Source organism: Pleurodeles waltl, chromosome 7 (genome assembly GCF_031143425.1).
Source record: "Pleurodeles waltl isolate 20211129_DDA chromosome 7, aPleWal1.hap1.20221129, whole genome shotgun sequence".
NCBI classification, from domain to species: Eukaryota; Metazoa; Chordata; class Amphibia; order Caudata; family Salamandridae; genus Pleurodeles; species Pleurodeles waltl.
This window is the reverse complement of record NC_090446.1, coordinates 266,202,595-266,227,899: the sequence shown is the minus strand read 5'-3', so window position 1 is coordinate 266,227,899 and position 25,305 is coordinate 266,202,595.

Genomic DNA, 25,305 nt, shown 5'->3' with positions numbered 1-25,305 from the left:
TGTGCCTTAACTTCATCTAGCGAGGATGATTTTAACCATTGTTGGCACAATTTTCCCACACTATATGTAGTAATTATGTCAGCATGTTCTGGTGATATATAGTGAGGGTCTGCCCGACTCGTCCGGAAACCCACAGAGGAGGTGACAAAACGTTGATGACACCTGTTGGTGTCTATAGGCCACAATAACCACCCACCCGGACATGTCAATGAAGTGTTAAATGTACCATTCTGGACCCAGTCTGTAAGCTCACTAAAAGTGGCATTTATGTATTTCTGCTAGTTATTAATTTTTGCAGGGACAGGTATACTAGGCATGTTCAGTTCTCTAATTGTTGCTAAGCCCAAACAGCTAGTCTGTTGTACTGTTTCATTTAAAAAAATCATTTGGACCGGAATGAGACATGCTCTAAACAATGTTTCTCTACCCTTTGTCTGCCAATGTTTTGTTCCCCAAACACTTTTCAAATCAACATTATTTGACCAATATTCATAACCTTCAATCGACAGTGGGGAAACAAAATAATCTGAGTATATGAATTTCGTATTAGTCAAAAACATTTGCTAATCTTTAGACGGACTTAACTTAAAATAATATGACTTAGCATTCATTTGATGATGCCCAGAAAAATACATAAATTTGTCAGAATAAGTTTTGCAACTCCACTGCGGGGGAGTCGGGCAATGCTCCCATTGCGTAAAGTCAAATATCGTTTTTGGACTACTTGCTTTGTGTATAAAATGGTGCCCATAATAATTATAGCAAAACATGTCACCATAATTGTCTTTAAACTGGTAAACATCTTCATTTTCATAGACAGTATAATATTGTAATTCAGTCATCATGGAATCAACTGTCATCACATCCCAATCATCAGATACAATGCCTGGTATTACTATATCATTCATAGATAACTTTAGGACATACGGTATTTGAATTATCTCAGTCGGACCGTATATATCAAACAGTACTTTATCCCACACAATCCCATCCGGAATTGGCACTGCAGAAATGTTCACAAAGGACAAGTCTCTTCGAACCCGATGTGATGAAAAATGTGGCTTCAACACCTCCTCCACCTGTTCAACCGCTGATCTCTCAGGAAGAAGATGACCATGTATCAGCAGAAAAAAGGTAATCACAAACCCAATCCAAAGAAAAAATGCTAGCATAGTCAATAAGAGCCACAGATAATTCCATGGAAAAACAAAATACGTATCTTTAAGCCAATACATCAGCTGACGTGGACCTGACAGGTCAGTAGTCGAAGAGGCAAACGAGTCCGATAGACCATCGTCGTTGTTGGCAAAGTACCCAGAGGCAGTTCGTGCAAAAGGTGTCGCCGTATTCAATGGAGGAGTTGGTGTTTCTCGCGGTGGTACACTGTAGACAGCACCTTCCGTCACGTCAGTAGTCATGGTGACTCGATCAAATGTTTCTAAGTTATTTGTTGTCAGTGGAACTAATGCGAGATCATCATCCACCCTCCCCAAGCTCGGAGAGGCAACAGTGTTGGTATAGATAACTTGAAGCGGAACATCTCCCCCAGTAGTGAGAGGGATTCGGGAACTACTGGACGTTCCTCTTGGTCTGCTGTGCAGAATCGGCCATATGTTGTAACTTGACATTGTCAATAGAAACAAAGCGATTTTCTTTGGCACCTGGCAACGGGGGTAAAATAACAGTTCTCGTTCCGTGTATCCCCAACACAGGGACTGGTGCTCGATAAGAAGGGCCAAATTCTTTTTTCACTGCGACTTTTTCACGCACAAGATCCCCAACTCTGGGAATCCAGCCAGTAGGTGTTATTGGCACATCCTTCATTCCTGTGGAGGCAGCACTTTTAGAAGAGTTATCTTCACGGAACTGTTGTAATTCCTGCAAAACAGTGACACGATAATTTATGTCAAAAGGCGTTTCCGCCGCCTCCACACCAGGACCATCAAGATCCGGAACAAACATTCGTGTTCTGAACAGGCACTCATATGAAGTACGACCCCCCCAGGGACTTTCTAGGCAGGTTATTTAGTGCTCTCTGAACTCCATACAGTTGGGTTAGCCAACTACGACCCGTACCTAAGACTCTGGCTGTTAAGGATTGCTTTAAATCGCGGTTTAATCGGACAACGACATAATTTTTCTCTGGATGAAATGGAGACGAGTACTGGAGCTGGACCCCCAACGAAGCCATGGTGTCCCTGAATGCCCTTGTGGCAAAAGCAGGGCCCTGGTCCGAATGGAATACCGCAACTGCATATGTACAGACAAAGACACGCAAATCTTTAATAACAGTTCGAGCATCAGCCGAGCGCTGTGGCCACACCCACACAAATCTGGAGCAAGAATCAACAGCGACTAGTATATATTTGTATGCACTATCCGGTGTTAATGGACCGCAATGATCCAAGTACACACATTGTAATGGTCTGTTGGATATTAAGAGGGGTGTCTGCGGCGGGCGCTTAGCTGTTGAAACTTTAATTTGTTGACAGATGTCACAACAAAGGACATACTGCTTAGTCTCTTTATAGAGACCAGGCCAAACGTTGGCAGCACCATGTCGTGTAGGCTCTCATTATCCTAATGAGACTACTGGATTTTTGGGCGGCAAGATCGTTCACAGTGTGGGGGACTAATTCTGACCCACGGCGAATGACCCTTGTCACCCCAAATCCGGGTTGAGCTCCGGCTAACTATCAGTGCCTTATCTCTCCCAAAAGGAAGAGACAATTGGGCAGCCGAGCGCATGACATCTTAGTGCTTCCCAGGGAAGTCGTGGTCACTCAGGTCACAACCAGTTCTCTCTTGCATAGTGTGGTCTCATATATAAATGACAAAGGCAGTTTGAGTTTTAAAGATTGGTTTAATAAAACGACTGCATTTTAGATAACAAGGCGTGAGCCGCAATAACCAGAACCATACATCACAGTAGGATTGAAATAGTAACGAGGAGAGTGAAACATAAGAATAATGCTATCATAGTGCAACCAGATTACATTCTCTCTCTAAGTTATATTTTGAGCACAGCATGTGAAGCTCTAAGCCTGCCTTTCAGGTTCCCCCAGGAGGACATCAACCCTCATACCTGAGCAAAAGCCTGTGATCTGGATCAGCATCTGCAACAGGGCAGTCAGCATCTAGTTGTGGGTTCCTGGTCGGAATCTCCCTCTCTCGTGTACCAGGACTAGAAAGTGTTTTTTATAACTAACACGCCGGTGTTCTAAGAAACGTCCCTACGTAAGAATGTGTACTTTCTACGAACCCTAAAGACTAAACTTCTACCACGTCTATCGGCAATGTACCAGACTGTTCCTTGACTAAGGCACAGAGTGAGCAAGAATGTATTGTTTGAGAACTTCAGTGCTGAAGGAAGCTAAGCAGTGTGATAGGAGAAAATAAAACAAGACCGTGAAACTGGTTATTGTAAAATAACAGTGCAAGGCTAAATAAAATGCATCTAGGGCGAAGTGCACAGATGCCTAATACTTTAAGCAAACGTGCAGAAAGCTACATTAAAAATGGCTACACTACACCACAAACAGCCCAACAATACCCCAACTAACAATACCCACTCCCAACAGTACAAAGACAAAATTAGACATAAAAAATGACAAATACACACTTATACTGATTTACTGAGACAATTACAAAAACAACAGAAGACAATGTGAATGGCACAGAGGTGACAAAAGCACAATTTGGACAGACACAACTCTCAACACAGCCACACAGTCTAGAAGAATCACAGACTGAAAGTGAAAGTACACCCACTGTGCCATTTCTGTAAACAGGATATCCTATTACATCACTTCCTGTCTCAAATGTGGTGCGTTTATATTATGATGCGTGAAAATTTTATGATGCTTACGGGCTTTGTGTAAAAAAAAATTGATGCATATGCTTAAAAGTTACTCAGCATTCAAAGATCAATATATTTTTCATGGATAACCAATTTCATTGGGTGCAGAGTTGGAATTACCGCTAGGGACCAATGGATGTATAATGGCTGTGAACGTCATTTTTCAACGCATATGGGGCATATTTTGACGCATATGCGTCTTTTTTGACTCGTTTGTGTCAAAATATCTGTCTTTAACTGGGTTGTGTAATTTCTCTCATTTTTAACATACATGAAAGCTGTAACTATACAGAGATAGGCTTTTAGGCCCTGCTGTGTGTGTTCCAGTGTTTGGGCACATGTGGCAGACCACACTACAGCGGATCATATTACTCATGTTGTTGTGCCGAATTAGCACTCTTAACTGATGCAACAGCAACCCAAACATTTGGAATACAAATTGGTATTCCCTAGTTTGAGCAGGTGGTGCATCAATAAAGGACAGCAAGGCTACGCCACTTAAAAAATTCACTCATGGCCTGTGTGTTTATGTCTGTGAATTGGCTATTTCAATTGTTGTTGTACCTCTGTGTGAACTGTGGTTCTAAAAATTCTGGACCCATGTAATTTACTTTGCCACAGCAGTACGATTTTAGTATCAAAAGACCGATAATGACTAGTACACTAAGCATGAGCATTTTCGCTCAATTCCAGCAGCGTTTTCACCTCGAAATCGCCATTTTCGTCCTGCACTCGTGGCTCCCATTTTATACACGGCAGCCATTTTAAAAGTTGCCCTCACATAGGCTTATAATACAGTCAGATTTGATTCCAAGGACACGTACACCTTGATTGACTTTTCTCTGACCTGGGCAAGCTGGAACCATTGCCTCAGGCCAAACCTGTTTGGTCAGTCCCTCTCCCAGTGGCCGAATCAGATAGCATCAAGGCACACCATGCCATAAAACCCTTATTATCGCTCACACACCCTGCCTAATCTTGCTCACACCTGCACCTGCTCTTTTCTTCTTCTTACTTTACGAGGGGGAGGTGCCCGTTTTTATTGGTGGTCCACACTTATCTGATGTAAAATACTAGGCCTTGCCGGGTAATTTATTATGGGTTGGATGACATGAAATATGAGGTTTCATCATGACACTGTTTTTTCCTTTGTAGTGAAAACATGTGAATGACCAACCAAAATGTCAAGAATGTTTGCCTGAAGCTTAAAAAACTGTATATAAGGAAACCTGACTTTGCATTGAAACACAGTCTCCTGAGTACATACAAATCGTGCTGTTGTACTTCTAGGACACTTGTCAATTGGTTGCAGCCAATAAATTCGATCTTTGACTTCACCTAGAAGACTCTGAGTTTCTGTAGTCTGAATCAGGAAAGTACCCGAGGTCTTTGGGTGTACCCTGGCACCGCTGGGTTACCGGATCAGTACCGGTTCTGAAAAACCCAGTACCTCAGTTGGCGCCCAAACGTGGGGCGATACCAGCGGTACCGGTCCAAGCCTGAGGTCCGTGGGGAGCTTCATGTGAAAATTCTGGAGGAAGGCCGCCACTTCATCGACCCCTGCATGTCGACGTGGTCCGAAAGTCTTTGTTGCGAGGTTCCCCGCTTCCCGACGGCTAGGAAGGACTGCTGCCCTGGCTATCGCTCTGATTTGGACCCTTGATTTTTGGTAGAGCGAAACGATAAGACGAGTCTTCTGGTGACGTCATTGATATTTTCAGTTAAGTATAAGTGGAGCGTCTCCCAGTCCTTAGTTGGACACTTGGTTTGGTCCTTAGTTGGACACTTGGTTTGGTCCTTAGTTGGACACTTGGTTTGGTCCTTAGTTGGACACTTGGTTTGGTCCTTAGTTGGATATTTGGTTTGGTATCCCTTTGGGATCACTTTGATTTGGAACTTGCAAGTACCAAAGCCGAAGGACTCGTGTATTCACGAGACTATCGTAAACGATAATCCTTTGAAGTTTGAAGCTAGACTAGTGAGCGAAGATGCCTGGTCTTAGCAGACTTGGAAATTTGTTTTGTCTTGGTTGTAAAAGGGACTCCCGGTTGGAGGACTCATGTCCGGTTCCTCCGATTGGAACTCCAACCTTTGAACTATATGTGAAGCACGGAGTAGGCCCCATCACGTTTAATAAAGTATGGGTCCGCTATTCTTGGAAATAAATGTCTGTGAGGCTGTTGTTGCAGTTTTTTGGAAACACTATTGAGAAAAGTTTTCTTTTCTCTTGTAAATATGACTTACAACTAGGATCTGCAAACGGTTCTGTAAGTAAATTGCGACGGCGCTATTTATGAAAAATGGCTAAAGCGCGCTGTATTGTGTGTCCTGAGTGTTTTCTGTTTATATCTGAAATGAGCTCAATGTGTGTTTGTGGGTCTCCTTGATGTTTACAGTTTGTTAAGTAAAATGTTGGTTAATTAATATTAAGTAGAAACTTTAAAAAAATCCAGAAATGAACCATGTGATGTGCTAACATAGCTATATGTTGCTCTTTAATTTATAGAATGAGCAATTGTGCACATATACAAAACTGCCGTTAAATGCTTAATAAATTAGAAAACACATTCAATAGATATAAATAGGGCCCCCCCAAAAAAAAAAAACGAAATTATTTATTTTCAATTCAGCCAGCACTTTCCCAGTTAAACATGGGTGGAATTTTGCATAACCTTCCTTTTAAATGAAAGTGGCGCAAAAATGTGACGCATTTCAAGTTAGGCTTATGCGCTTAGGCTTGTGAGTTAATGTATCCCAAATAATAGGCAAGGGATGCAGCTTGCTTTTATATGTGGAATTATCACCAAAAAAAAAGAATAATTGGGTTCTTATTTTTTTTTAAAAAGAAAATTATTAATTATGGAAAAATTATTTAAAAAATAAGTGCCTTTCAAAATCGTTTTTTAATATTTATAAAGCTTAATACCTATACTATGACCTCCTAACATTAAAATTTAATTTAAGTTATGTTGCACCGCTAAAATGACATTTGTATGTGCAATTTTCCCTTGGCGCAGGAGCAAACAAGCTAATTTCTATAAAGTATAAGTTAATATTTTCAAAGGCTGACTCATGGATTGTGTAATAGACATTCTGGTAATGCATATTATGCAAGAAAATTGTAGGATATTGATTTTTTAATGCCTAAAATATCAAAGTCGATTTTGGGCAAAAGCACTGTTTAAACTGCATTTTCTTTCATTCAGAGTACTTTTTAAAGTGTCTCAGGCTTCAGTAAATGCATACATTTAGGTATGATATGTATTTGCAGGTTGTGCCTTCTTATGATTCAATGAGTCAATGTGCCAGTACAAAGGCTTGTTTTAATATCAAGGTTGAAGGTTCTAACTTCAGCTGGGCCTACTGAGACGTTCATTCATTCGAGGTTGATGAAATATGTACCATTGCATGGGATTGCAACAAGCATTTATTCTAACAACTGGTATGTGTGTTATTAAGGTTTGTGAATTATTCACAGTAAATGTAGTTTAATAATCTGGAAATAGAGATAATTTTTTTAGCGCCTAAAAAGGATTTTTTTTTTTTTTTTTAAATAGAGTGAATTATTGCAGGTTAGAAGGAAAATAGGAAGGCCTACTGTCTTTGACAGATTCAGAGTGGCAGAAGCTAGGAGAGCTACAGAGGCTGGCTCAAGTCACGCTGCTGAGATGCTATCTTTAGTTTTCCCATAAACAATGAAGGAGGCTGTCATGTTGACACCTGTGGCCTTTTAACTTAGGGCCTTGTCTCTGTGAAATGCAGAATGACCCTACAAGCCTCTAAAAGTGGGATTTCTGGTTTCTCCAGAAGAACATCAATACAATTAAAGAACTTAATTCCAAAGGGAAAATATAAAAAAAAGGGGTTTCTTCGAATGTCCCAACATCATGTTAAATGCTCTGCAGAACTGATACATTTGTGTCTCCGCTCTAAAAAAATAAAATGATGCCTGCTAGTTGCTTTTATTTGACAGAAAACAAAGTGTTGCATTAAGTCTTAGACAGAAAATAAGATGCAGCCCTTTTTTTAAAAATTTTGAAGGCTACATGCCTTAATGAGAACGATTTGCCAATTAAGACTTATTTTTCACAGTGGAAATTGTAGGTGCCAAATTAATATGGAGTGTCAGTGTAACAATTTTTACTTTTAGAAAGGTAAAACTAAGGTGGCTTGATGTTGCGAAGTAACTGACAAGAGGGTAACAGTTAAGTAATGGAAATTTATTTTCATGTATTTGGTCCTATCATGAATTGTTCTTGCTGGTCCTGTATGTTAGAAGAGAAACAGTAAAGTTATATTTGACAGCAGATTTCCATTGCCTGGTGATCTACTGTCAAAAGGAGGGTAAGGATTTTAAACCTGACAAATTAAACAGGCCCAAATATTGGGTTTTGGGCTGCAGGTTTACAGTGCATAAAGTACATGACATGGTGTTGTGTGTCACCGCTTATTCACACATGCTATTGTTTTGTCTATGCTTTTTGTGCTTGATACACAGCAGGTATATCTGATGGCTTGACGTTTTGTGCGTTTTTATTATTTTTTTTATTTTTGTTTTTTGCATGTTTGTTGCTGCTTTTGATACTATTACAAGCTCCCCTGTGTTGTGAGGGGATGGTCATGACGATGCCCATCGCTACGCAACAGTTGGTTGAACTTGTTCTGGTTACTAAATTCCACAGATAATGATATTTCATGCTGTGAACATAAAAGACAACACTTCACCAGTGAATGTCTATTTGGCTATAATGGTATTGAAGGAAAATAAAAAGAGATATACAGGATCAAAGTGTGTCACCTGCAGTTAGTCACGTTACTGCCCCTTCCCTTAAAGGAACAGGCAGCCCTACATTTATGTATCCTTGATTGGACCTAAGGATGAAATTATAGATCTGTGACTCAAGGTGGCCTAATTTCTATATTACATTAGTTAATGATGTTCTGTTTCCTAAGTAGCATATGGCTTTCGTTCCTTAAAAGAAAACCAGGTTTTCATTTTTTCCTGAAGAAGGAACTGAATCATTAGCTAGGAGTACCGTATATGGTGTAGTCGCCAACGGTAGAGTTAAAATTTGTGTAACTTTGGCCTTTGTGTATCACCCGTACTCTTGGTGTTGTGTCACATGCCTGACTATCACCCAAATATTTTTTTTTGTTCTTTCTATAGATTTTTTTCTTTGGTTACTTCCCCTGACCAATGTCGCACCATGCTTAGTTATTGAGATTTTAGCTATGTCCTAGTCCCATTTCTCTTTTTCGAATTCCTTTCACCAGTCAGCCCTTTTATTATTATTGATGTATTGTTCAGGTTCACATTTCCAGACTGCAGTGATGTACCAGGGACCCCCATGTTATGTATAATTCCCTTTGGTATGACCAGACTGGTTTTCAAGAATTTGCCTGCTTCAATGTTTTCCAGCCTGACTGTCAGGGTAGCGATAGACTGGTTAACTGACTCAATATTATAGTAAGACAAGTTTTCCATCTCAATAGGAGATATCTTATGTTTACCTTTTTGAACATGACAAATTTTCAATGTCTATTTTAATTTGGTTTTCGGTTCCCTTCTGTTCCTGCTACTTTAATTTTTGTGGGATCAGATGTGTCCTAATCATGCAAATATCAGGACCCTCTAGTTCTTGTCTTTTTGTTTGCACATTTGACTATTAGCCTGTGTATTGCATAGTGCACCTGATGCACAGTTTTTAAAGGAAGGTTTCTACATGTCCCTGATAATCGGTATCATGTGATTTCTCTATTGAGATGTTCTAAGGTAAGGAGGAACACCTAGACTTAATCATTGAGGCAAATATGTGTTTACCCCATTAGACAATGCCACTGTGTGAGGAAATCCATTCAGATAGAATTCTCATGTAGCTATAGATGGCAGAGAATAATGGAGAGAACTGAATTAAAGATGCTACAGACCCTGTTTTGCCCTTCTGCCTTTGTCTTTGTATTTTATGCCCATGGCGTATGGCTACTCCTTTGAAGATTGCAGACCACCTGCTTGCAGTCCCCTTGTTAAAAACCATGAACTGTTTTTTTTACTAAATTGAAGGAAACTAACAACTGTGGCACATTTCCTACGTCACTAGATTCTGCGGGTATCAAGTCATAATAACCTGCAGGACATTGATTTAAGCCTAATTCCCATCAATGACAGCTACAGATGAAAGACGGACGTCTTGGCCCTACAGTCTCAGCACCCAGAAAGTAGCAAAGCTGGACAGCGATCGCCAGCGCATGGTATCGTACTTGCTCCATCAGACGGCGTTGGACATCACAAAACCAAAGTTTCAGTGTAAAAGAGCTAAAGAGAAGGATTCCTGTTGTTGATGGCAGAGCTGTTTTGAGGTTTCATTTCTCTACCTGTCATGTGCTGGTAACCTCTGACAGTGTGCAATCCCTTGAGCCCCTTGGCCTGAGTTTTGGCCACACACCCCCTTTTCTTTGCTCCAACGGAAGAAGGGCAGTGCACCGGAGATTTCAAGTTTGGAAAAAGGCACTATATTGTTGTGCCCATGAAAGAGCAGCTTGAGCGTCCTCTGACACTAAATAATGAGTGTTGGAGTCTGAAAGTGCTGCTGAGCTTGAGCTATTTCCCAATTAATGGTGCTTGCGTCTGCACGAGATGATTTGTGCCCTTGATCAATGAAGAGCACATTGTTTGTAGTGTCTGCCACAGAGGAGAGACACTGGTGCATTGCTTTAAGACATTGAGACTTTCGAGTGAGCTGTGGGTGTTTGCCAGGAGGGCACTCCAACTAAGCAGTATTTTCTCACGAAGAGGCCTGAATTGAGAGGCCCATGCGAAAGAAAACAACAAGAGAAAATTTGATGGACAATAGAAGCCTGCCAGAGAGGCTTTTTGAACGGACTCTGGGCATAGTTGGTTTCACAAGAGGTTTCTGTGTGATTGTATAGACTAGGTGTTAGGAGACTGATTGTTTTGCTGGCATTGTTTTAAAGTACTATTCTGTTTAGTAAAAGCAGAATAAAGTCCATTTTCTGTGGAAAGAGTACCCCCTTTTCACCTTAGAGCATTGATGAGAGTCACCACTGTTCCACCTGAACATACAAAAATTACTGAAATGCAGAGGAGCCCTAAAAATGTTACTAGATAATTTTAGGATTTGCTTTTTGGTTAGGGTTGTGAAAAATTATTATTTCATTTGTAAATAGTGGTCACTACTTTCTCCCGTTGTCTATATGTTCTTAATAACGTGTTTTCTAGTGTCTTTTAAACATGACGTTGTCATTTATGGGTGGGATTGTTTTTCTCTACTCAATTGACTTCTGCACCCACTTCCCAACCTATGTCTTTTCCTACTATTGTTTCTTTGCACTCTTTTCACCCTTTTCCTGAACATGAGCAGGTTAGAAGATCAGAATTTGTAAGCAATTCTTTTGTACAGCTTCTGCATCAACACTAGTTAGTAGTGAACATCACTAATTGTTGGGTGTGTGATCTTATGCCACCTACTGCAGATAGAGGTATTCCTTATTTTGTCCTCCCATATGTGGCCTTTTGTGCTACTTCATGTTCGAGGAGACCTGTCCAGAGAGAGTTACCAAGTACTAGAATTTTGCTCCAGCAACATCTCCATGGCCTTATAAACATAGACCTGGACTCAGATTAGCATGAGAATAGGTTTATTGCCTATGTAAGGGCAAAAGGAGGGTTTGTGGTTCTAAAAATTCTGGACCCATGTAATTTACTTTGCCACAGCAGTACGATTTTAGTATCAAAAGACCGATAATGACTAGTACACTAAGCATGAGCATTTTCGCTCAATTCCAGCAGCGTTTTCACCTCGAAATCGCCATTTTCGTCCTGCACTCGTGGCTCCCATTTTATACACGGCAGCCATTTTAAAAGTTGCCCTCACATAGGCTTATAATACAGTCAGATTTGATTCCAAGGACACGTACACCTTGATTGACTTTTCTCTGACCTGGGCAAGCTGGAACCATTGCCTCAGGCCAAACCTGTTTGGTCAGTCCCTCTCCCAGTGGCCGAATCAGATAGCATCAAGGCACACCATGCCATAAAACCCTTATTATCGCTCACACACCCTGCCTAATCTTGCTCACACCTGCACCTGCTCTTTTCTTCTTCTTACTTTACGAGGGGGAGGTGCCCGTTTTTATTGGGGGTCCACACTTATCTGATGTAAAATACTAGGCCTTGCCGGGTAATTTATTATGGGTTGGATGACATGAAATATGAGGTTTCATCATGACACTGTTTTTTCCTTTGTAGTGAAAACATGTGAATGACCAACCAAAATGTCAAGAATGTTTGCCTGAAGCTTAAAAAACTGTATATAAGGAAACCTGACTTTGCATTGAAACACAGTCTCCTGAGAACATACAAATCGTGCTGTTGTACTTCTAGGACACTTGTCAATTGGTTGCAGCCAATAAATTCGATCTTTGACTTCACCTAGAAGACTCTGAGTTTCTGTAGTCTGAATCAGGAAAGTACCCGAGGTCTTTGGGTGTACCCTGGCACCGCTGGGTTACCGGATCAGTACCGGTTCTGAAAAACCCAGTACCTCAGAACGTCACAAGACGTATTTTGCATAATGTGCTTGTACGCATGTGTCGTAAATGTGGATAACCATCAGATGCCATTCATTAATGTACATCAGTCAGGATATGTGTTTGTCACATCCGTAGTGTCTTATGCTGTGTGAACTTCCCTGACTTTTGGGACAAAACATCTCCCATGACAAACTATGCACAGGATAGATAAAGGATGGTTCTTAATGTCAATGTTACAAGAGTAAGCCATCACATGTACTGGAAAGTTGGATACCACTTCCTGGTCACTTGTTTGTATACTACCCATGAGTCAGGCATTTGAACATGCTAGGTAGGCACAGTGTTTGTGACACAGAGTCCCAACACCAATCCAAAAAAGTTATGGTACACCACAGTTTGAGTCATATAAATGACCTATGTTTCTCCTGTGGCAGTGGAGGACCAGCAGACCATGCTGCATGTGTTCACATATTTTCATTGGTTCATTGCACAAAGGTGTCCAGTTCAAGTGTGTGGACATGTGTACCCTGTGTCAGTATTGGCCTCCATGTTGTCACAGTTACGTGCAGGTCTAGTCATGAGTCTGTGGAGCCATCTTTCAAAGCAGAATTTACCTAAATCCAAAGATAAATTGACGACGATGGGGATAGTCCAGCTATGGCACTGCTGATCTTTTATAAGCCTGACAACAGGGCAACCTTGGTGTGCTCAAAAACTTTATGGATCAGTAATAGGAAACAGGCAGGTTTCATCACAACATTTGTACACAGGGTGGCATCTAAAATTCCCACTGCAACAGGGAACATCAGTGGCTCTGTGCTGATTGATCTCACAGCTAGTCACCACGCAAGCCCCATCAATAGGTTGCAGCCGATGTGAATCTGTGTGTGGACCGTCAGGGCACAAACATGTTTTGTCCTTTCATACACATAAGCAAACATTGTTTGTTGTGCTGGAGGCACCACACCAAATCCATGCATACAGCCATAGTACACTGTGACTCTTTCGCACTCATGAAAACATGAAACCCAGACAATGGATAGGGCTGGATTAGGCAATTTGAATACATGTCCCAGACCATAATACGATAAGTAAACTGATTAAACTATACTATAAATTTGAGGATTCAGTGTAGACCTACCAGAAACAGTACCCCAGGAGGAACGAGAGGGCATGTAAAGCAACTATGAGACAAATATAGCCACAGGGAACCTCTATGGTTAACGCAAAGACAGGAACCAGTCAGGCTAACAGGATGCAAACTCTGACTGGGAAAAGCTGGAACAACACTGTGGGAACTAAAAACTGTATTTGTGCGGTGGGCTGCAACGTTACACAATCCCCCAAAGGCTCTGTTACACCACTGATTTATACACCAATGCACAACAAGGATATTCAGAAAATGGCAGCTTCTAAACAGTTCCAGGCAGCAGCAATGGCAGTGCAGGTTCAAATGGCTGGTCTGCTTGGAAGTGCTCACAGGTGTGTGCAGCTTCAGTCTTTCACAAGTCCTGTAGTTGAGAATCAAGTTAAAAGTGCCAACTGTACCTTTCACATGGGAAGCAATGGACATCTTATTACAGGTCCTACCGACTACCAGGCAGTGCAGTATCAGACCTGAAGTCCATGCAGACTGATGTACTATGACTAAGCATTCCATAGTGAAGCGGGAAGCACACATGAGTCAGAATGGGAGTCTGGGTGTGTGTAGATGAAGGTTATCAGGGTACAGATAGTCCATTTACAGGCCCCCCTAGAGAAGGGTGGGCAGAGACTGAAAACATGTAAGTGGCAGGACTTATTACCTGGGATGGACTGTGCAGGGCATGTCTTGTGAGCAATGCTTGTCATACCTGGGGCACTAGTGCTATCCATGTTCTGCTTAGATGGACTCCTTGTCACACATGCTCCTTGAAATGATAGCTGATGTCACACTTACTGCTGTCAAGGGTCTGGTCAGACATTCCTGTTAGCAATGCAAAAGCACATCCCCTGCCTCATGTATGAAACACTTTTTACCTTATGATTGATGGTGTCTTAGTTGTGTGTCATGTGCTGCAATGAACCATGTTGGCAACATGGATGTGTGTCATAGCTGTGGTCCTCTGATTTTGCCCTTCACATGTAAAATAGACAGGACATATGTAATTTGCACTGTGTGTGATGTTGGATGTACATTCATACTCATCAAATGTGATGTGTCTTTTTCTGTATCCTTATCTGTATTTCTGCAATGCTCCATGAGGCTAAACTCGGATTATGATTCCCAGGGATCATGGGATGCATAAATAATTACCCAGACCATGATTGAGTGATGAAGTGAGGTGTTTAATGACATATGGTAAGAAAGTGGTGATTGTGACTATAGTTAAAAGAAGTTTTGTACAATGTGTTGTCTCCTCCTCTTCCCTCTCTTCAGGCATTTGTGGGTCTGGTTCATAGAGGGGAATGTTCCTCCTTACACAAATGTTGTGCAGGATGGCACAGGTCAAAATTATCTTGCAGACCATTTCAGGTGAATATAAGAGGCTGCCTCCGGTGATGTCGAGGCACCTGAATCTTGACTTCAGGATGCCAAATGTCCTCTCCACTATGGTGCGTATCTCCGATGTGCCTCATTATAGGCACACTCTGATGCTGTGCTTGGGTTGGCAAATGGGGTCATGATCCATGGCTGGATCCCATAACCTTGATCAGCTGAAAGAGAAAATGAGTGTAAATATTTGGATGTTGCTTGCACCTTGATTATCACTTTGCATGGCAGTTGTTATCTTGTGTTGTCTGTGACCCATCTGTGTTTGTGTTATTGTGTGGGATCCTAGGCTTCTAGGATGTTCTTTCAGCATTGGGTTGTTTATTTATCTAAACTGGTGTTTGGCTGATTGACCGGATATCAGCGGTATATTTCTAAACTTGCGGTTCATTGTGTATCTCCCATGCAATATATAATGTGAAAGAAGTGTCCATGTGCCTTCACTGGAGGTGGCATGATACTTCCACACACAGAATTGATTCCACTGTGGTGGTAACACGGTTGCACTATGTGGCCTGAACATCCCATCCAATTCAACATATTTACCAGCATGTGAAAAACAACAGTGAGGCCCTTTGATTTGGCTAGGTGACAATCTACAACACATCTCCATAAGTTTGCAGCACTGAAGTGTTCACAATTGACAATGCATAAATATCCCATGTGTGACACATTCTATGCAAACATATTTTTGTGCCCCCACCCAGTTGGCTCATGTGCAAAGGTGTACCTACACTACTGAACCTGGTCCAGGTAAGCTGGCTAACTTGGTTGTGGGGGTGAAAGTTTAAGTGTCATAAGGTCCATGTGCCTGTAGATTTGTTGTGTATATGTGTAATTGTGTCAATACGTATGTGTAGCAATGTGCACTTTGCAATGTGGTCACATCAATATGTGTTCTTAGCACAGTCCACTTCCTTATTGGTAGCGGGCAGTGTCACCCCGGAGTGATGTGAGATCTTGGTACAGCCTCAATTATTCCATGTCACCTTGATTAGAGTCAGCATCATCATACTATATGTCTCATGGTGTTTGACCTGCAGCAAAACACAATACACACCCCTTACACAGTACTTATTGGTTGGAAGGGTGTGTGATTGAGTGTTATTGATGTGATATTGTAAGATTCATCTTCCAAGTTGTACTGCCAGTTAAGGCCATGTCATTGTCACTGTGTGGTTTTCAATTGGACCCTTGTGGCTCTGGAGTGGCATCTGTTGTTATTTACATCTGTCATTTGTCCATAGGTGTGTATCCCATTGGGTCAGGATATCAAAAATGACTAGCAGTGTCACAACCTCAGTGTCTTCCTGGCCACGTGTCCATGTAGTGGTGTATGTGTTGTATGTCCTACAGGGTTGCTGTGCAGTGTGTATATAACTAGGTTTCTGTACTTACCAACAAGTAGACCATTTCCATATCGTCCATCCTGGAAGTGTTGATTGATGGTGCTGTGGCGGAAGATGAATTAATCATGTACACTCCCAGGATACTTTGCCACGATGTTGGTGATCAATCCCCGGTGATCCACAATATCCTGCACATTGATGGAGTGTGTGTGCTTCCTGTTGCGGTATAGATGCTTGGTTGCAGCAGGTGGCACAATCCATACAAGTGTGCAGTCAATGGCACCAAGCAGGTGTGGGAAGCCATTGATTTGGTAGAAGCCCTGTTTGGTCTCCTGCTGCTTCTGCTGTGTTTTGGGGAAGCTGATGTGGCGAGGTGTGAGGGAGATGATGGCATCCAGTACCTTGGGTAGGAAGGCAGAGAATGAGGACTGTGAGATCCCGGCAACCAGGGCACCAGTAATTTGAAAAGAGCCACTTGCCAACATGTGGAGGACAGCTAGCAGCTTGGTCTCTGGTGGAATGATGTGGGGTGTCTGCAAGCTAGGTGCCAACTGTGGCTCAATGTGGCGCAGCAGCTGCTGTATGGCTTGCCAGTTTAGTCTGTACCTCTGGATGATGTCATCTTGCCTGAGGCAATGAAGGGTTGTCCTGGTCCTGAATATCCCATCCTGCCTTCTGTGTTGCCTTTGGGGTCCCTGCTGGTGTGGTGGAAGCTGCTGCTGTTGTCCTGTGCTCTACGTCTTCGTGCATGCTGGATGAATAGCACATCCATGTCTTCCTTTTGGAGCTCTGATGTTGCTTCTGTGGGTATTCCTTAAGTACTGGTGTGTTTGCCCCATTTTAACGCCTGCCCTGACACACGTGTTATGTTTTGACGCAAATCGGGATGTCAGCAATTTTTTGACTCCACATCCCAGCCGTGCGTGATGTTTGCACGGTTGGATAAATATGGAGTTCGGGTGTTTTACTCATTTTTTGGATGGGAACGCCTACCTTGCATGTCATTAACGCAAGGCAGTTTCACGCATCCAGAAAATGACGCACACTAAGATATTTTGACATTAGCGGGGTCGGGCGTCAAAGTATAAATATGGTGTAGGTTTTGCGCCAAATTTGCGCAAAACAAATTATGCAAATCCGGCACAAGCAGAGTATAAATATGCTTCTTAGTGAGTTGTGAACATGAACCACTTGAAGTCACCATATTGAAATGTCTCAAGGCGATATGCACAAGAGATAGACAGAGAGAAGCACTGGAATCTGCTAGACCCAAGGGATGGATGGACCCCTTCGGGAGGGATGCCTGACTGGTGGTACACTATGGACTTGCACTGAATTAGATCTGTGTCTCCAGTGGCACTGGTTGCCACTTTGTCTGTGGGACAGTAGATGCTGAAGCTGCTAGGGACCCTGGAAGAGAGTGATCCCCTAGAACATATGTGGATTGATCATGGAGAGACCTTTGTTTAATCTCCAAGCTCCTCTAGTGCTACCACTTTCAGATTTGCAGTTGGAGTGTAGAGAGCTTTTAATTTGGTTCTGTGTCTGCGTTGCAGCAAGTGTAAAGAGCAAATGTGCTTACAGTGCTTAGTACTAAACACTGAATTATTTATTGACATTAGTGAATAAATCTACATAAGGTTGAATGTTAAGTTAAGATGGTACCATTGTGAAATGTATTAATATTGATTGCAATGAGTATTTAACTTATATCTGCTTTTGATAACTGAGAGGACAACCCCAACAAAGCCAATAGGACTGACTTGTATTAATTTGATCCATTAGGGGTAGGGGTACATATGAGGTATTGAGTTTGTGTTCAAGGCTTGCTTGTGCACAGACTGTTAGATACTCTTTACCCGTGGCCTCTTAATTCCTAGGAAGATCAGAATTCTGAGATCTACAGAAACACTCCAAATCACTTAACTTTCAACCAAAGATTTCTTAGGAGCCAAAATCTCTGTGTAACAGTCCAGTCCAAAATGAGGATGTACTTGGGAGTCAGATCCAGAACACCAATTTCCAGAGTAATTCCTTATTTCTTAGTGACCATCTCAAGGTTCAACTTGTAATGGGCCAGATTTTCCGTAATCCCCGAGTTGCCAGTATCTGACCCATTTATCAGGCCACTCAGAATGAGGGTGTTAGAAATGGGGTCTTTGGTTGGCAGTCAGGTTGCCCCCTGTCCAAGCAAGGACCCTGACTCTAGTCAGGGTAATGGAGAAACACACTTAGATAACCCCTGCTCACCCCCTTGGTAGCTTGGCACAAGCAGGCAGGCTTATCTCAGAAGCAATGTGTAAAGTATTTGTACCAACCCACACAGTAATTGCTCTGTACCCTCCCCCTAGCAGCGGTACCCCAGGAGACCAGAATTGTCAGGCTGCTTGTGGAAGCAATCCTGCACAGTTCTCTCACCAATGCAGTGATGTTAACCTGAAACTGGTCTTCCAACCTGGGGTCAGAGGTGAGGCTTCCCTTCCCCTACCCTTCCTTCTGGGGTCCTGCACCCCCCTACTAGGAGTGCCCCCCAGAATCCAATATGGCAGGGGCGCTATTAGCAGTAGCCCCTCCTTCCAGGTCAGGGGGGAAACCCTGTCCCTGGCCTTTCAACCAAGGGTCTGTACCCTTGGATTGAACTGGTGTCAGGGGTGAGTCTCTCCCTCTCCTGCCCCTACTCCTAGGGTTCTGCACCCCCCACCATGGAGAGTACCTCTAGAAGTCACTCCGGGGGGGGTGATTGGGCAAACAACCCACCCCCATTCAGGTCAGGATTTACCCCCTGCACCTGAACCTCTAACCTAGGGACTGTACCCTCAGAATGGATCACTGCCTGTCAATCCAGGACATGCTGGGGAGCACACCTACCCCCCTTCAGGTCAGAGCTTACCCCCTGAACCTGACTAGCTAACCCAGGGTCACCACCCTCAGACTGGACCACTGCCTGGCAAAACAGGACTTCTTGGGGAGCACACCTACCCCAAAGAAGGGAAACACCTTTCCTAAGGGCTACACAAGAGTCTGGCTGGAACTGGTCCCCTGACCTCTGCCCACCTGGCAGAGCCTGGTCCCCACCCCCAGCCCAGAAATGGTATCAACCAAGGTCATTCCTGGGGGGCTCTGACCTCAGAGCTAACCCCTGAACCTGCAGGTTCTCCACTAGGGCCCACAAACCCCTCTCAACCCTCTGACTGGACTTCTGCACCCCCTACTAGGAGTGGTACTGCCAGACACCAGAACTGGTGGGACGCTGGCTGCATCTGCACCCCCAGGGTCCCCTGACACTATGGGGTTTCCCTCAGCAGATGGCCCTAAGGTACAGGTTAGGCTCCCCTCCTGGTGTTCACTGATGGAGCCCTCCAGGACCTGGGACTGGATCTCGGGCACTCTGGGACTCAGCCCACCCCATTCCCTCTCTTTTGAGACTGGACATGGGATCCTCACTTATCCCACTACACTGTAACCTACCTGTTGTTGCAAGGCCCTTTAGAGGGTGTCACAATCACATTTCCACTGGCCATTCTGTATCTATTTTTTAATTTATGAATAATATTTATGAATATGTGGGTGTAATAAAAAGTATCTATGTATTTTATTAGAAAAATCCCTGACTTGTTTATGGCTTTGCAAAATGCAGAGTATCTAGCCCTCAGCACCTCACCTGAATAAGCCTTGGGCTGTTCTGCCTTTTTACAGTGAGAATTAAGTGCTAAAAAGCAGAACTTGGCTGATGCTCTCCATTTCCCGGCCTCAGAACACCAGTGGCAAAATACCCTAGTTTTTGCAGTCGGGCCCAGTACTGCCCTGAAACCGCCTGCCCTGAATTCATAAGAGTGTCACATTTGGCAGCATGCATTCCTAGTGGAAGCAAACACTTTGCAGATGTGCTACATCTGTGTAGTGCAGCAACTGCTTCTGAGTTCAACAATGCTCCAGCTGTGGATACTACTGATCCTAATGAACACCTGATACCTAATAAGTAAATCTGCTTTTTTAGAAATCAGATGGTATAATTCTAGTTTACTGATCCACAGACATGCATTATCGAATTTGATTACATGCAATGCATCACAGTCTTTATTGGTATTCAGATCTTGCACTGAAGAATGATTGACAGCCTGGAGAAAATGTATGGTTCTTTCTGCAAAGTCAAGTCATAGGGCAGGAGAATCTTGCTGTCAGAAATTTGTAAATAGATATCGGAACAATCGGTGATGGCCAAAGCGGTCTAGCTCCAGTGATGTCCAGCAATACATAGCGGAGTTAGTCATGTGCTGCACAGAGTATTCAAAGGGAAGAAAGCCAACATTGCAGCTAGAATGTGTGAAGGGAAATATCAATATTCCATCGTGTTTTACTTGCAGTTGTCATAGGTATGCAGTTCCTCTATTTTAAACTGACTTTCTAGATGTCATTTTGTTTTATATGCTAATGAAGGGCACGACTCTACAAGGCCCACCATTTTGTCACATGAAGGAGGTTCTGGTGCAAAGTATGCTGCTAGTTTAGGTGTTTATTGTGCAAGGTGCTAGGATGTGGTTATAATCAGCATTCTGCTGATCTCGTCTATATAGATTCACTTCCACTTGCACTTCTCTAATAAACTAATGCTGGGAACTGTCAGCAAAGTTTCTTGCTAAACAAATGTATTTTGCTGCAACCGAAAATATGTGACAAATCCAAATGAGATTGTGACCAACGGCTCTTACGAAATAGATAATAGCAACAATATTCTTTTAGATGTTGCTTTTTTGACTTTTAGTTGAGCACAAACAATACATATACTTAATATTGTTCAATTTATCTGCTTGTTAGAAGATGCAAAAACCTCTGTTATTTCAGTTAAATTGATATTTACTTTCGCACATCCCCAGCAAACATACAATAATGACAATTTCAGCTCATTTGGATACATTAACCATTGCATAGTGTGCCCTCTAATACTTGTCTGCTACACCTGTCCACTCCAGTTCTCGATAAATTAAAAAAATAGGCACAGAATGATCCGTCATTAACCCCCATAAGAGGTCTTCTACATTGCCTAGCAAAACGTTGAGTTAAACTTGGAGAACACAGCTACGCTCTTATTTAATGTTGGTCGCTGTGCTAATTTCTACTATCAGTAGTAATTTCAAAATGTGTCCTTCTCTTTTAAGTTTTGTTTGAATGCTTTCTTCACTGTCAGCCAATCAAGCTTTAGTGCCACTTAGCAAGATTTAACTTTCCACCTATAAGTACAGCAGAGTAATTAAGGACTGCATTTTGGGCCGAGTTGTGAGGCGTACGCTCACTTAAACACGCCTGGCAATGCAGAGGGGTGGGGCGCGTTGTCCATAAGTAAAGTTCCCTGGTTTCCGTTTTTACTGATTTTTACAAATACAGAAAGAAAAAACATTTATTTTCCTGTCTCTATTTATTTTCTAAATGTGGATAAAAACAGAAATTGTTTTTTTTTTTGTGTGATTCTAAATGCCATCTGTAATGACTACCAGGACCATAGCTGTGCAGATAGATGAACAGGTAAGGGGGCTGAAAGGAATTTTTAGTAAAGAGCCTTAAATAGCAGTAGATATTCACAACCTTGATACTACAATTTGAATGGAGGAGCCCGGGAGAGAGAGGCTCACTCTAGTCTCTCCGGGGGCGCATTCCGGAGGACAGGAAGTGGCGCAGAAGAACAGGATAGGCTCCAGGTAAGTGGGAAGGGTTGGGGGTTTAGAGGGGTGTGGAGGGAGGGATTGGCCTCTTTCCACTCCGACCTTTGAGCGGAGCGGAATTCGGCCACGTCCTGGGGTTTCTCTTTTGTGCAGGCAAGTTTACGTGGGCAAAACATCTTGGTAAAAGTGAGGCTTTCACCCTTGCTGAATTTGACTAAGCTGTATTCCGCTGCTATCACTGCTCCAACGCCATGGCAAACAGCCATGACACTGAAGCAGTGAAGGCCGTGCTTCGCGTCCTCAGTGAAGCTGGCCGAGCCGACCTACTCAGGCCTAGTGTCCTGGACCAGGCCTGGGTCAGCATGATGCGGACGACGCGGGCCGCGTCGAGCCGGGTAGCGGCATTATAGCCGCATGTTCCTCCCCGGATCAGGAAGGGGATGGGGCTCATAGTGCGGCAAACCTCTCGGGGGCAAGCGCGAAGCGCCTCAAGCCCCCCACAGCATGAAAAGGGGAATCAGGGAACAAGTCAGGAGGCAGAGAGGGCTGGGGGTGAAGCAGGCCCCGTTTTTTCTAATTTTGGGTCCCCAGGAGACCAACTGGTTATGTCTACGTGGGAGGGACCTGACACACACCCAGAGACAGGTGATCAGACTCTGCGTGGGCCAAGCAATATATGGGAACCTTTGGACCTGTCTTGTCCTAAAAAGGACTCTGCTCACATTACAGGCCCCGGGGCCCTGGGGCCCGGTTAAAAAACATAGCAAGTACGCTGCGAAGGGCAAGGGCGGGTCAGCCAAGGCCAAGCCTGTGAGCAGACAGGGTAAGAAGCCCAGGGTAGGGGCCGGGGGGGGTCAGAGAGACCAGTGCCTGTGGGGAGCCAGGGGCTGTGCTGCTGGGACCAGGTTGAGGCATGGGATTTGGAAGCCAGGATCAGAGAGCAACGCCGCATTGAGGCGGAGACCGAGGCAAGATGGGCCCTGTTGTGTAGGGACTGGGAGGAGGCAGGGGCCCGGGGCAGGCAGTTTAAGAGGGCGGCAGAAGGCACCGATGCCAGGGGGCCACAGCCGACAGGTTAAAGGGCCGGTAGTTGGGTCTGGGTGCCACAGGTAGAGGAAGGGAGGGGTCAGGAGGCTTGTGCGGCCGGAGGGCCGGTCGGTGCGGGAAGCCCCAGTGGTGCACACGGCCACATGGGGAGAGGTCGAACAATGCAAACAGCTGAGGTTGGCAGAAAGAAGGCGACACCAACGGGGCGCAACACGGCCCCTGCACCTTGGTCTGAAGCAGTAGAGGGGCCTTCGGCGGCCTTCTCTACGCGGCTGGATTGTGTGTCTCGCAAGGATGGTTTGCGCCATGAGGGGCAAGAAGAAACCTCTGAGATGACGGCGAGACTGAGGGGTGGTTACATGCAGGACTCGCGGACACGGGCAGGTTTACTTACCGGTCACGGCAGCATTTGTAACTTGCAATTGTGGTCGACCATTGGTCCACGTAGTCCTATGGAGCACTTTTCCCTAATGCGGGTGGGCTCTAGTTAGGAAACATATTTACCTGACTTATGTAAGTAATTTGATACCTGTTCTATATAGATCTGTGTAGTTACCTGTAATTACTGGTACTCCGATTTAGAAGACACATTAGTTCTGCTTGACTAGGAGATATATCAAGTCAATTTTGGTCCTGACGAAGCATCAATGGACCCGTATGGGCCACTAGGATGCGAAACATGTTGACCGATGAAAAGGGTTGGTTCGCAAATTGTGTAAAAACCTCCCGTTGATTCATAGATCTCATTAGAGTGATTGATCATTGTTTCTATTTCACTCGTCTGACTTCACGTTTTTAATCTTGGTCCCTACCTTCCAACTGGCTCAATAAAGTATTTAACCATTGGGGGTTGTGAGAGCCAATTTTATCTCTTTCACTTTTTTGATCTCCTACACACTCTGTCCTCCCCCCACTCAACTCTGGGGCATGGCACCATCATCATAAAAGATCTCCGGCAAAGAGCCCCCCCAATTGGGGTGGAGCCCGTCAGACATTGCAGCGCCGGTCTGACGAGGAGCTGTACCAATGATGAAGCATGACATCCTTTGGATGTATGAGGTTAATTGCTCCTACAATTGAGGACCCTCTTGTGTGTTTTCATTTCATTTTTTCCTTCTGGAACAGTGTATCACAATACTTTTTAAACACGACTGCTCCAAGTGCGGGGTTGTCACCCAGTCACTCAATGTTTTTCCCTCTCCAGCCCAGCACAGCAATGGAGGGCATCCAAAGGACGAGGCATGCAGGGTGCTACTGCACCAAAAGGGTCCTACGCCAATTAGGCTGGAGACCCTGCTGCCATGGCTACGCATTTATCCAGATTCCGATAAGGCTTGTAAGTTGGAGAGGGGATTCCAAGAAGGTTTCCGGGTGGACTATCAAGGTCCCCGGGGTAGGAGATGGGCAGACAATTTGCGGTCCGCCAAAGAACAGCCACAGGTGGTGCGGGCCAAATTGGCTAGAGAAGTGTTGCTTGGGAGAATTGCAGGGCCATTTTACGATTGGCCAAGTGCTCATTTAATGATATCCCCTTTGGGGGTGGTGCCCAAAAAAGCCCCAGACGAGTTCCGTTTGATTCATCATTTGTCCTGGCCGGAGGGCACTTCTGTTAATGATTTTATCGCACCAGAAGACACCAAGGTGATTTACGCATCGGTTGATGATGCCATCAAGTTGGTTAGAGGGTGCGGGCGAGGTGCTGAGCTGGCAAAATGTGATATCCAGTCTGCCTTCAGGCTGCTGCCAATACACCCAGCGGATTTTGACCTGCTAGGTATGCAGCTAGACGGGACCGTTTATGTCGACAGGGTGCTGCCCATGGGTTGCGCAATCTCATGCACACTTTTTTGAAACCTTCAGTACCTTCCTACAGTGGGTTTTTGTCAGGCGGAGTGGGCATCGGACGGTGACTCACTATTTGGATGATTTTCTTTTCGTAGGGACAGCCACTTCTAGGGCCTGTGGGCGGGCGTTGACGGCCTGTCAGGAACTAGCTCAACAGACGGGAGTGCCTTTGGCTCCAGAAAAGACAGAAGGGCCGCAATCAGTCCTAACCTTTTTGAGTATAGAATTGGATGCAAACACTTTGGTAGCTAGGTTGCCAGTGCCAAAGGTAAAAGAGATGTTGGATTTTCTGGCTATGGTGCGGGTGCTTCGCAAGATTGACCGGCGGACTGCTCAGAAGCTGTTCGGCTACCTTAATTTCGCGTGCAGGGTCGTGAGGGGAGGAAGGACCTTTTGCAGGCATTTGGGGTTAGCTAAGTCAGGGGCGGTGCTGCCACTCATAGGATACGAATTTCAGTAGGTCTG